Genomic DNA, 12,479 nt, shown 5'->3' with positions numbered 1-12,479 from the left:
TATACATATAATACATATAAATATATAACAAAAATATATATATAATGTATATATATATTACATATATATTATTATAACATCTAACATACAAAATGTGTGTTACTTGACTGCTATCTGTAACACTTCTGGTCAACAGCAAGTTATTACTAATTAAGTTCTGGGGGAGTCAAAAGTTGTATGAGATTTTTCAATGGTGGGGGGTTGTAGTGGTATTCCTAACCCTCATGTTGTTTGAAGAATCAACTGTATATTTCTTTTTTTTTTTTTTAAGATTTTATTTGTTTATTTGACAGAGATCACAAGTCGGCAGAGAGGCAGGCAGAGAGAGAGAGAGGAGGAAGCAGGGTCCCCGCTAAGCAGAGAGCCCGACGTGGGGCTCGATCCCAGGACCCTGAGATCATGACCTGAGCTGAAGGCAGAGGCTTTAACCCACTGAGCCACTCAGGCGCCCCATCAACTGTATATTTCTTCTTATAACTCACAGTGTCACAAGTGCCCTTCCTTCTCCCTCTTTACTGGCTCTTCATGGCCCACTTTCATGCCCTTCAACTTGGACCACCACAGGGGAAATGCCAGCTCCTTGCTGCATCCAGCTCTCTCCCCCATGTATATAAAATGATGAAACTTAACAGGACCCTCATAGGCAACCTGGTCCTTCAACCCACAGAGGAAAATGAGGCCCAAAGGAAGCGGTCCAGCGCCCAAGATCGCGCTGTACCTCCAGCCAGCATTAGACCCCAGGTCTGTACTTCTGCCACAATGTCAAACTATCTGTAGAGTTCTAGATTTTCTAAAGTAAATAATGTCACAGCATGGTCCCTCACACCCTGCTGTCACCTCTGAACTTGTTCTGTCCACCCAACACTCTTCCTCCTCCTCTCCACTGAACTCCAACTTACCTGTCAAGACTCAGCTGAGGGGCGGCTGGGTGGCTCAGCCACTGAGCATCTGCCTTCGGCTCAGGTCACGATCTGACCTGGGGTCAGGTCCTGCATCGGGCTCCCTGCTCAGCGGGGAGCCTGCTTCTCCCTCTCGAACACGCCCTGCTTGCATTCCCTCTCTTGCTATGTCTCTGTCAAATAAATAAATAAAATGATTTTAAAAAAAGACTCAGCTGAAATGTCCTTTCATCCAAGATCCTTTCCAGACCCTCAAAACCCCCAAGAGGAGAGTAGGTGCTTCTTTATGTTGTCACAGTTTCTTTGTATTTCCCTTATCACAGCATATCATACATTGTTGTTTAATCAGACCATTATAACCTGCAGTGAGCTATAATGACTATAATGACAGTGCTCATTAGGTAGGACCTCACCTACCTTGAAGACCACCATGCCTCCAGCTCTCAGCACAGAAAAATTAACTAAAGAGTGTTACTACTCTGCACTCATTTAAGGGAGTCATTCCCACTCTTACCCTAAAACCTCTTCCCAGAATCAGTGAAAGTGTTACTACTTTCTTCTAGGCCTTATCAGTCAGGAGAGAAAGGAGGCACCAGGATCAACTCCTTAGGAGAAATGCCAGGGACTGTGATAGGACAGTGGGACCGAGGGCCAGGGAACCTGCAGAGAAACTGTCCAGGATGGAAGACTGAAGACCCACTGAATGCCCCGGTTCCAGGATGCCCAGCCATGGGTACACAGAAAAAGGTCAGGCTGACCGATGCCCTCCACAAACCTGTGAGTCTGCTCTGTGACCTTGGTGTAGTCCTGATCTAAGAACCCAAATTACCCTGTCTGAGAACAAGAACGCTATTTACTTTCCTTATTGGAAAAGAAACCCATAAGCTTTGAGAAAAACTGCACGTGCCAAATGGCAACTACTGTCTCACGCAGTGAGGCGATGCGTGCCCTTGCCTGGCCTTCTATCTTTCCCAATCCCTGGCAGGATCCCGGTGAACTGAGTAACCTCAGGAGCCTGAGCCCTGCCTCGGTGACCCCGCCCTACACAGCCTAATCCCTCAGCCCACATTAGCCCGCCTCGGGCCCTGGCCCAAAGAGAACGTGCCCTGGCCTCCCTCACCTGTTGGGGGCGCGTAGGCCCGATCAGGGGTCAGTGGGTTTGGCTCCGGCTGGCGGAGGTGGTGAGGGCAGCCCGGCCGGTTCAGGAGGAGGCTCCCGGCGCCGCAGCTGGAGGCAGCTCCTCCACATCGCCCCCGAGAGCCTGGGGGACAACCGGCGGGAAACCTGAGAGCAGGAAACTGAACGAAGGGATTCCCAAAGCCGCAGGCTGGGGTTGTACGGAAACCTCTCACAACCTCCCCAGAGTCCTCTGCCTCCCCTGGACGCCACCATCTTCCGCCTGACACCAGCGCGAGCTGTCGCTCCTGCTCGCCTCCTGCACACACCCCCAGTCAATCAGTATCACTAACCCACCTTGCCCCTCCCCCTCCATGCTGTGCCTGGGGAAGAAGACTACAAGTCCCAGAGGGCCTCTCGCGCACCCCCCTACGTGATTTCTCCGCCAGCTAATGGGTGGAAGCGCCGCGTGAGCCTGTTCCCGCCCACCCGGTGCGCCTGAGCCAATCGAAAGGGTGGTGTGTGTGCGAAGGCAAGTGGGGAGGAGGACTCAGCTCAGGACGCGGGGAGGGGTGGGGGGGGCCCTGCTCGCAGGTCCCCGGGTCCCGGTGTCTGCTGGAGCGCTTGGTCCGCAGGCAGCGAGCGGGTGGTCCCCCCTCCGGCCCAACCCCGCGCGTGCGCGCCCCGGCCCCTCCCTCCCTGCCACCCGCCTCGGCTCCCGCGTGGCGGCGGCCGTTCCTTCCCCCACCCCCCCAGCCCTGGCTCCGGAAGACCCCGCGATGCCGGTCCACACTGTGTCCCCCCCACTCCCCGCCCCGCGCCACCCGCCGGCCGGTGCCCATCAACACCCAGCAGCCCGGCGTGGCCACCAGCCTGCTCTACAGCAGCTCCAGTTCCGCGGCCGCCAGAAGAGCAAGGGGAACTCGTAGGACGTAGAGGTGGTGCTGCAGGTGAGCGCCGAGCCGGGCCGGCCGGGGCCCGCGGGCCTCCTCGCGGCGCTCACGGGCAGTGTCCGCCCCCGGCTTCTCGAGCCCGCTGCCGCGGACCAGGCCCTCCCCGCAGGGCCTCCTGCACCAGGCGCTTCACCCCCCCGGGACCTGCCCAGCTGGTGTCTCACACTCTCCAAGCCCCAGCCCTGACCTGCCCCTCACACCGGAGCCTGTCGGGAGCAGCTCCTGGCAGACCCTGAACACTGTCCCAGACTCGAAGCCGGTGACCGGCCTGCCTGGGATCAGGAAGGGCCCCCCCCCGCCCCGTGACTGGCCACCCTCAGACCTGAGTCCTTCCTCCCCAGGACCTTTCGTCCCGAGATCGGCGCCCCCTCCTCCAGTCCCTCTCAGACGCTGAAGAGCCCTCCATTGGTTTCTCCTGACTGGGGACCCTACCCGTGGCTGGGCCCATGTCAAATTATCTCAGACCTGAGACAGTCCTGCTCCCCTCCCCTTTCCTAAGTTCCAGGGATCCTCAAACCCTGGGGCCCTCCTCCCAGGATTTCTTCCTTGGGAGAGCCTAGTTAGTCCCCTCCGACCTGGCGACCTGGCGCACACTCCCTCCATTAGCCCCTGAGCCCTGAGCGCCCCCCAGCCCACAACTGATTCCTAGCCTCTGGTAATGACTCCCTCGAGACCAGGCACTCACATCCTGGGTGCTGCTGAGTGGAGCTCCTCCAAGTCTGTGGGGATCTTGCCTCCTGGCCTCCCTCCCCCCACAGCTGTCCCAGTCTCTTCCTGGCCCAGGCACCCAGCTGCCCCCAGCCCCAGGCCTCCCGCTCTAGGCTTCTCATGCTCCCTGCCTCCATTCTTTGGCCACCTCCAGTCCCCTCCCAGTCTCCCCGGCTTGCTTCCCCAACCCATACCTTCATCTTCCTCCTCCTCGGCTCCAGGGGACCCTCTTTCTGTGTTCTTTTATCTACACAACCAGGGCTTCCTCCTGGTCTCTGATAGCCATGTGCTGGGAAATCGAACTCACCCCGTATTATCTCTCACACGGTATTTCCTTGCTGTCCCCCCTCAATTTGACCTGGATTTCTAAATGCCTGGTGCCAGCCCCTGGTGGCTTTGGAGCGACAGCTTTACCTACTCTGGCCCTTTTCTGCACCTCACCCCTCTCACGCAAATAGGAACACACTTGACATTCTTTTCTCCAGGCAGAGATCAACAGTAGTCCATACTCCTTTTTCTCTCCCTTCCCCGCAAAAACCCTTCCTGTGTAGCTACCCTTGCCTGCCTCAGGATCCACTTTCCTCCTCCCTTTGCCCCTTTTTTCCTTAGTGTGAGGCCCCACCTCCTAAAGCCCCTCCCTATCTGCCCTCTTGAAAGGCCTTTTACAGAAACTCTGAGGACCTAGTGTGCCACCTTACTGCTCCCATGAGTGAGGACAGAACCTAAGATGTGTCTTTGCCTTATGTGCCCTTGGCTCTTTAAAAATAGTAAATTTTGGACAACCTCTCTTCTGAGCACGTGGGTGTCCCTCCCAAAAGACAATGCAGATACATTTTCTTTCTGCTAACTGTAGAGCACCATTAACCTCTTTTTTCTTACTGTTTTGGGGGAATCAATAGTTTCATCTTTTTTCGGTGGAGGAAACTGCCTCTTCATGTTAATTGTATCTTTGCTCCATAAACTTAACTTTTTCACGTGAGCCGTGGCATTTGTTATAACTGGAAAACTGTTGTGACTGATTCGTTCATTCTTCATAATTATATGCCTCACGTGGTGATCCCTCTTGTCTTTTGCTTAAAATGTGAGAATTTAGTATAAAGGTAAAGACTCTTTTTTCTTTATTGTGGGGGCAACATCATAAAATTCTGGCAGTGAGGTCCTTGGTGTGGGTCGTGTTTGGAATGATCGTGAATTTGTGCCGATTGTTTATTTTGACAGTTTCTGATGCGGTAGACCAGCAGGGTCGCTAAGTGTCAAAGAGGAGTGGTCTTTGACTTCTTCAGCAACTCCCCGATTCTGTCATTGGTGTGTTGTTTCCAACGTCCTGTCGGGTGCCCGTGTCCTTGTGACCCAATAGAAGTGGTGATTAAGTTGGTGCAGGACTGACTGGTCTCACGGGAGCCCAGAGCAGAAGCCCGGCTCAGACCTCAGTAGGATGTCTACTGGTGGGAGCTGTGGTCGTGCCCAGGAATGCCGCCCTACATCTGGATTGGTAAGTTCTTTGTCCGTCACTGAGACCATCAGTGGCCTGTGAATTGGCCCATCGTCGCCCTGGTTTTTCAGCCAGGACCAGTTTCTTGGACTCAGCCTTTTTAGAATATACATCAGCCTCTTTCCTGCTTGCTTGCTTTGTTTCCTAACAGCTTTGTTGAGATACAGTTCGTATCCTACGCAACTGGCCCACTGAAGGTGTTCAGGTCAGTAGTTTTTGGAGTACTCAGAGTTGGGTAAGCATCACTGCAACCTAATTTTAGCCCCCTTTCATCCCCCCGAAGAGAAACCTCACCTCCTAGCCATCACGTTCCTGAAGATTTGCTTATTCCGGCCATTTCACGTATGTAGAGTCATACACTATGGGACCTTTTGTGTCTAGCTTCTGTTGCCGAGTGTCATGTCCTCAACGTTCGCCCGCGTCATAGGATGTGGCTGTGCTTTGTTCCTTTTTATCATTGCATGATAATCTGTTGTATGGATATACAGCATTTTGTTGAGCCTTCGAGCAGTCGGTGAACATTTGGGTGGTTTCCACTTTGGAAACCATTTAACGATGGAGTGAACGTTGCTTTATGAGCTTTCATGTGGACACATCTTCATTCCTCGTGGGAGTGAAATGCTGGGTCCGATGGCAGCTCTGTGCTTACCACTCCGAGGAGCTGCCACGCCGATTTCCAAAGTGCCTAGCCCAGTTTTCATTCCCACCAGCCCCGCATGAGGGTCCAGTTTCCCACAGCCTTGCTGACACTTTCAACTTACTGCCTGTCTCTTTGATCGCAGTCCTGCTAGTGGGTGTGAAGTGGTGTCTCATTGTGGTTTTGATTGGAATCTCCTTAATGACTAACAATGTTGCACATCTTTTCTTGGGCTTTCTGGAGCCCTTCTTTCTTCCTTCCTTCCTTCTTTCTTTCCTCTTAATTCTAGTTTAGAGAGTTTCCCAAACCTTCGTGAGATTCTGGCTGGGTTTCCCTTGTTGCCGTTGTTACTGTAACTACTCTGTTTCTCCTCTGCCATGCAAGGAGCCAAGACCAAAGTGAAGGCCAGGGTCACAGGGAACGGGTACTAGAAAGAGCAGCTGTTGGACACAGCTGTGCTGTGAGACGTTCTTGCTAAACATTTGCCTTGTTATCTTTCTCATCGAGATGCTGGCCTGGCATTTGGTGTAAGGTCTCTGCATTGTACTGTGTTTGAGTTCACCAACTGTCATCTAGATGAGTTGGGGCAGAATGGGAGGGATACATGGTTGAACGGAGGCCAGACTGAAATTCTGATTCTTGAGCATGTGATAATCCATGCAAAATGTTAGCCAATTCCCAGTTCGGTTTTTAATCTTATTAGCAGGTATCTTGGACACCTGATAAGCTTTCCAGCAGCTGTGAAACCCCAAAGTGTATTGAATTCAGTGAGGATTGCATACATGAAATTTAAGGCCCCAGGTTAGAGCTGTGTGTCCTTTAAATAAAGTCTTTCACTGAACCGCGTTAGTGCAGATCAACCACTTAGATCACATCCAAGGCCAAGGCCAGCCGATGAGGATATTTCAAGTGCTTTGGCAGTTTTCACGTGGGCTACCTTTGTCACCGGGTCCAAACTGTGGGAGCATTTCAGCTTCATTGAAGCCCGTTTGCTTTGGTGCTGACCTCCTCTGGCTGACTGTGCTCATTACAGTTTTTAAAGATTGCTGGAGTATTTGATTTACCGTGTAAACGAAAGTAGTTAAGTCTCCAAATCTGAAAAATACCACAAAACTTTCCTAGTTGCTTAAAATGAGACCTCGCTTAACATTAAAATCTCAGCGTGCCAGTGGCATTGTACTTGGGTTTGCTTTCTTTCCAGGGGTCTGCTTTTTAAGGGAGCCCAAGTTATCATGAAATGTGAAAATCTGCCTGTTTGGGACCAGTCTGTATAGGTTTGGGTGAATTGTATCGGTTCAGGTGCCCTAAGCTGTAAGTAAACCATAGCCACCTCAAAATAATTTAAAGAATGAGTGAACCTAGCACTTCTGATTACAAGAAACTCGGAGGTGGTTTGGTTCCAGGTTGGTCATTCAGGGGCCTCACTCCCTTGTCTGTCTCTCCGCTGCCATCCCTGGCATTTCCCGGCCTGTTTGTCCTCATGGTCTCTAGATGGCTGCCGAGGGCCTGGGCGCTCGTGCAGGTACTGCCACTTCCAGGGGAAGAAAGAGGGCCTCCTCAAAAGCCAGCATCTTTCCCAGAGGCCCCCAGGAGACTGACACACATACCTGATTGGTTGGGTCACTCACCCCTAAACTAATGACTCACGAGGGAACAGGGGCACCTGTCTGCCTTGGGTCAGGGCTGACCAGGCCCTGTGGGGCCAGGGTGGGCGCCAGAACAGGATCTGGGCCCTGGCAGCATGGAAAGGTAGGAAATTGGTTATTGGGTAGGCACCCTGCAGTGTCTCAGCAACCCATAAGTGGTGGATACGCAGCCTTAACATCTCCCATGCCTGTTACCCCTGTTCATTGTAGCCTCCCAACTCTTCACCAAGAAATACAGGCGCTCATCTATGAAATGGGCAGAGTGAACACTCAATAATATATTCCGATCTGGGGGTCAGCATTTTGGTTCATAACGGAAATGTTTGCCCAAGAAGTCTTCGTATGAGGTCTTTTCTGAATATGCTGCCCATTTCATAAAGAACTAATGCACAGGGGCGCGTGGGTGGCTCAGTCCTTAAGCGTCTGAACCTTCATCTCCGGTCATGATCCCGGGGTCCTGGGATAGAGCACCCCATCGGGCTCCCTGCTCAGCAGGAAGCCTGCTTCTCCCTCTCCCACTCCCCCTGCTTGCGTTCCCTCTCTCTCTGTGTCTCTCTCTGTCAGAGAGATTTATTTATTTATAAATAAATTAAATAAAATCTTAAAAAAAAAAAAGAACTAATGCAGGATTGTGTAGTGTGAGTGTAGGGGAGGAGTACACTCCTGAGACCGGCGGGAGGCCTGTGTACGTGGGCTCGCTGCTCCAGAAAGGCACTTAGGTCTCAAGGTACTCAGCAGAGGAGGTTGAGAGGGTCCTGGGATCAGCTTGCTTGGTCTGAACAGGCCCACGGGTAGGGTGGACTCACGAAAGTCTTGAAGGCCGGTGATCCCTGGCCCAGCTCGGTGGGCACCCACCTCCAGACCTCCCTTAGCCCACCCGGCCTGTGCCCGCAGGACACGTGGATTTCCACAGCATCCCCAGCTTGTCCCAGGGGTTCCTCCATTTGTTTTTTTTTTTTTCTTTTTTTAAAGATTTTATTTATTTATTTGACACAGAGAGATCACAGGTAGGCAGAGAGGCAGGCAGAGAGAGAGGAAGAAGCACGCTCCCTGCCAAGCAGAGAGCCCGATGCGGGACTCGATCCCAAGACCCTGAGATCATGACCCGAGCCGAAGGCAGAGGCTTAACCCACTGAGCCACCCAGGCGCCCCGGGTTCCTCCATTTGTAACCAGACTGTGTGTCCTTTCCTTCCAGCATGTGGACACGGGGAACTCGTACCTTTGTGGGTACCTGAAGATAAAAGGCCTTACTGAGGTAAGCACTCCTTCAAATGAACTAGAACTAGACAGTGGGCCGCACACGTGGCCTTCTCGGTGTGAAGGGCCAAGAGCGTGGACCCTGAGGCCCGACTAAAGCTCCCTGTGAAGTTGTACTTCACACACAAAGGATGTAGTTTTGATGTGTCCAGTTGGAAAGTGTACGGATGCACACATCTTTAAAGTTTACAAAGAAGTCACAGTGTTCCCAACACTATTGATTTTCTTCTTAATCCTTTGGTGGGAAAAAAATAGAGTCGGAATATGGCTACCTCTCATCCTAAGTTTAATGGTTTCTGAGCTATGCATTAATCCATCCAGGCCTGAGGTCTTCGACATTCCTTAAACCCCTTCGCTCACTGGAACAATGTCAGGGGATCGCCCAGATCCTAACCCAAGGAGCTACTAGGGAAATGTAGAGGGTTTTTCCTTTCTCTGCACCAAACTTTTAAAATCTCAGAACTCCTGGGAATATGGAGAGCAAGAAAGAGCATCCATTCTTTCCCTGCTAGTGAGTCAGCAGGAAGAGAAGGAGGGGACGGAGCCCAGCTGCCTAACTCCTCCATGAGGGCCTGGGTCTGACCTGGCTGCCGTGGCGGGGGCCTGACCAGTCCTCCCTGTCTCCACGGCCCAGCTCCACCGAGCCTTGGGAAGGCCTGGAGGGACGTCCTTTCTCTGCCCCTTGCTGGTGCCATGAGCTTTCGTTTCTCTTTCCTCATCTATAAAATGAGAATGAAAAATAACTGCTCTGCTACTGTTGTGGTGAACACAGCACAAGGTTTAGCATTGTCAAATCACCACACGGACCCACAACCCGTGTGATGGTGCGTGTCAACTAGACTGGGATAGTAAATAGAGTAGGATAGGAGAGGATATGGGGCGCCTGGGTGGCTCAGTGGGTTAAAGCCTCTGCCTTCGGCTCATGATCCCAGGGTCCTGGGATCGAGCCCCACCTCGGGCTGTCTGCTAGGCAGGGAGCCTGCTTCCCTTCCTCTCTCTCTGCCTGCCTCTCTGCCTACTTGTGATCTCTGTCTGTCAAATAAATAAATAAAATCTTTAAAAAAAAATCTCAAGTCAGGTACTAACTGATCCAGAACTTTGTCTCTTAGTAGATCTCCCTAAAACAGATAAGCATGACTTAGTTTATACTTTTATTTTATTTATTTATTTAAAGATTTTATCTATTAGAGAGCAAGAGAGAGCATGAACAGGGGGATGGGCAGAGAGAGAGAGAGAGAAGCAGACTCCTCGTTGAGCAGGTTTGACCTGGCCTGAGTAGATGCTTAACTGATGGAGCCACCCAGGCACCCCTTTATTTATTTGTTTGTTTGTTTATTTTTAGATTTTGTTTGTTTGACAGAGAGAGATCGCAAGTAGGCAGAGAGGCAGGCAGCGAGAGAGAGGAGGAAGCAGTCTCCCCACCGAGCAGAGAGCCCGATGTGGGACTTGATCCCAGGACCCCGGGATCGTGACCTGAGCCGAAGGCAGAGGCTTTAACCCACTGAGCCACCCAGGTGCCCCTATATATATAAAATATAAATAATATTAATCCTGAAGAGCAATTCCCTTGAAGCCAGTTCTTCTCAACTTCGTATGTCCTTGCCTTCACTGTTCTTACTCGGTGATCATGAGTCATATCAGTAGAACAGGGAGGCATGCCCTAAGGAGTGGTTAAGAATCATTGCTGGAGGGGTGCCTGGGTGGCTCAGTGGGTTAAGCTTCTGCCTTTGGCTCAGGTCATGATCTCAGGATCTTGGACTCAAGCCCCACATGGGGCTCTCTGCTTCCCCCTGCTTCCCCCTCTCTCTCTGCCTGCCTCTCTGCCTACTTGTGATCTCTGTCAAATAAATAAATAATATGTTTAAAAAAAAAGAATCACTGCTCAATATACTGATAGTAACATCTCATATGAGTACAAATATATACATAATTACATAAATATGTATATTTATGTATATATAAAAATATAACTATTTTCTCATTGATGGAAGCATGAGAAAGTTGCTCTTCTGTTTATGCTTCCGTTGCCATAAATGTGTGATTATTTTACCCCACCTGACCCGAAAACTGATTTGAGATAGCCTATACAATGAAATCAGTCCAACAGTGTAAAGGTAATCCAAAAACTTGTAATAAAGGAAAAGGTCAGTAAAATCATATAAATTCAATAGTATGTTTACTGTGTAAAGCACATGACAGTAACACATTACGTTAAAGAAAGATCTAATCCAAATATTCAAGGATGATTTATCATTAGAGTATCATGCAATGTTTCACTGTGCTAATATATATAATATGTATATGTGTGTGTGTGTGTGTGTGTGTGTGTGTGTGTGTGTGTGTATGTATCTTGGTAGATGTCATAACATTTTTAAAAACATTTTATTTGAGAGAAAGAGAGAAAAAGCACAAGTGGGGAGAGGGGCAGAGGAGTAGGAGAAGCAGACTCCTTGAGCAGGGAGCTCTACATGGGGCTCCATCCCAAGACTCCCAAATCATGACCTGAGCCAAAGGCGGATAGATGGTTAACCTACCAAGCCACCCACAGGCCCCATACCAACATTTTATAAACTTCAAATTTTGCAGTGATTACAAACTTTGAAAACACTAGGCATAAAAGGGAACTTTTTTTTAGCACAACAAAACCTGCATATTTAAAGACATCATATATGTAATGAACAAATTTTAAGACATTAAAGACATTCCATCCCTTGCCAGTTGCTCTTTTCTTGAACTTGTTTCTCTGACTTTTCAGGAATTCCACATCTGGAGCTCTCTATAGTTCACTTTCCAACCTTGGAACTCGGAACTCGTTAATACCATTCAACTAATGATATTCCCTGGTTTGGCCCTGTCACCTTTGGAGGCTAGAAGAGATATATACTTTCCAAGGAGATAATTAGTCATTCCAAAAAACCTCCAATTTGCTAATAGGCCAACTGGAAATTTAGGAAAACCTGTACAATTTTAATGGATATGAACAATTCCTTCTTTGTAAACTATCTTCCTGGTTTATTTCTCAATTTGTATATGCATTTTATATTCTTGTTTTTCTAAGAATATGAGTATATAGTATACATGTATGTGCACATATTATGTGAACAGAGAACTGTCATAAGTTTGTGATTCTCTAATGATGCTTATGGGTACATTGTTTTGGTTTTATTTTTAGAACATTACTAGAAATATTAAGAATACAGATTCTATTAGGATGTTTCTGACATAGAGTGTTGATCTCTGATCAATAGGTCAGACAGACCCCTATAAAATAATTTGGGGAAAGGAAGATACAAGTGGAAGAAATAAGCAGAATTTGGAGTCCTTGAGATTATAAATAATAATGTCAGTTCTTAATATATTTCTTATAAGTTGTGAAAACAATTTCACTGTGTCTCTCATGGCTATGAATCTCAGTTCTGTTGAAAGCATATTTTTGCTTTTTAAAAATTTTATTTTCTTTTATGTCTCTTTGTTTAGTGTTTTGATTTCTTTTTCCCTTTTTATTGGATGTTTTCTTTACCTTATAATTACTAAATCAGAATCTCAAGTTATGATATTAATTGAAAATTTTGTCTTTAGTATTCTATAGAGATACATATGACTATAGAAATATGTTTTAAATATTGTTAAGTAAAAACAATTCTTAGGCACAACACAATTTAAATATATATATATATGCACATATACATATACATATATACATATACATATATATAATATATATATAGACTCAAAGTTTTGAGTAAAAGTCATAGCAAAAGAAGTCCACC

The 12,479-nt window shown here is 48.6% G+C and overlaps 1 pseudogene across 1 annotated transcript; it reads left to right on the top strand.

Annotated features, from left to right (window-relative positions):
* Nucleotides 1–673: 673 nt before the first annotated feature.
* LOC308357105 (glucose-induced degradation protein 4 homolog) lies at nucleotides 674–11,588 on the top strand (annotated as a pseudogene). The gene is made up of 4 exons: nucleotides 674–741; nucleotides 2,548–2,965; nucleotides 8,648–8,707; nucleotides 11,465–11,588. The product of its transcript is annotated as a glucose-induced degradation protein 4 homolog (transcript).
* Nucleotides 11,589–12,479: the final 891 nt, after the last annotated feature.

Source organism: Martes martes, assembly GCF_963455335.1.
Source record: "Martes martes genome assembly, chromosome: 16".
In the NCBI taxonomy this organism is placed as follows: domain Eukaryota; kingdom Metazoa; phylum Chordata; class Mammalia; order Carnivora; family Mustelidae; genus Martes; species Martes martes.
Note: the sequence above shows the minus strand (reverse complement) of the source record. Positions and strands in the feature narration are given on the sequence as shown.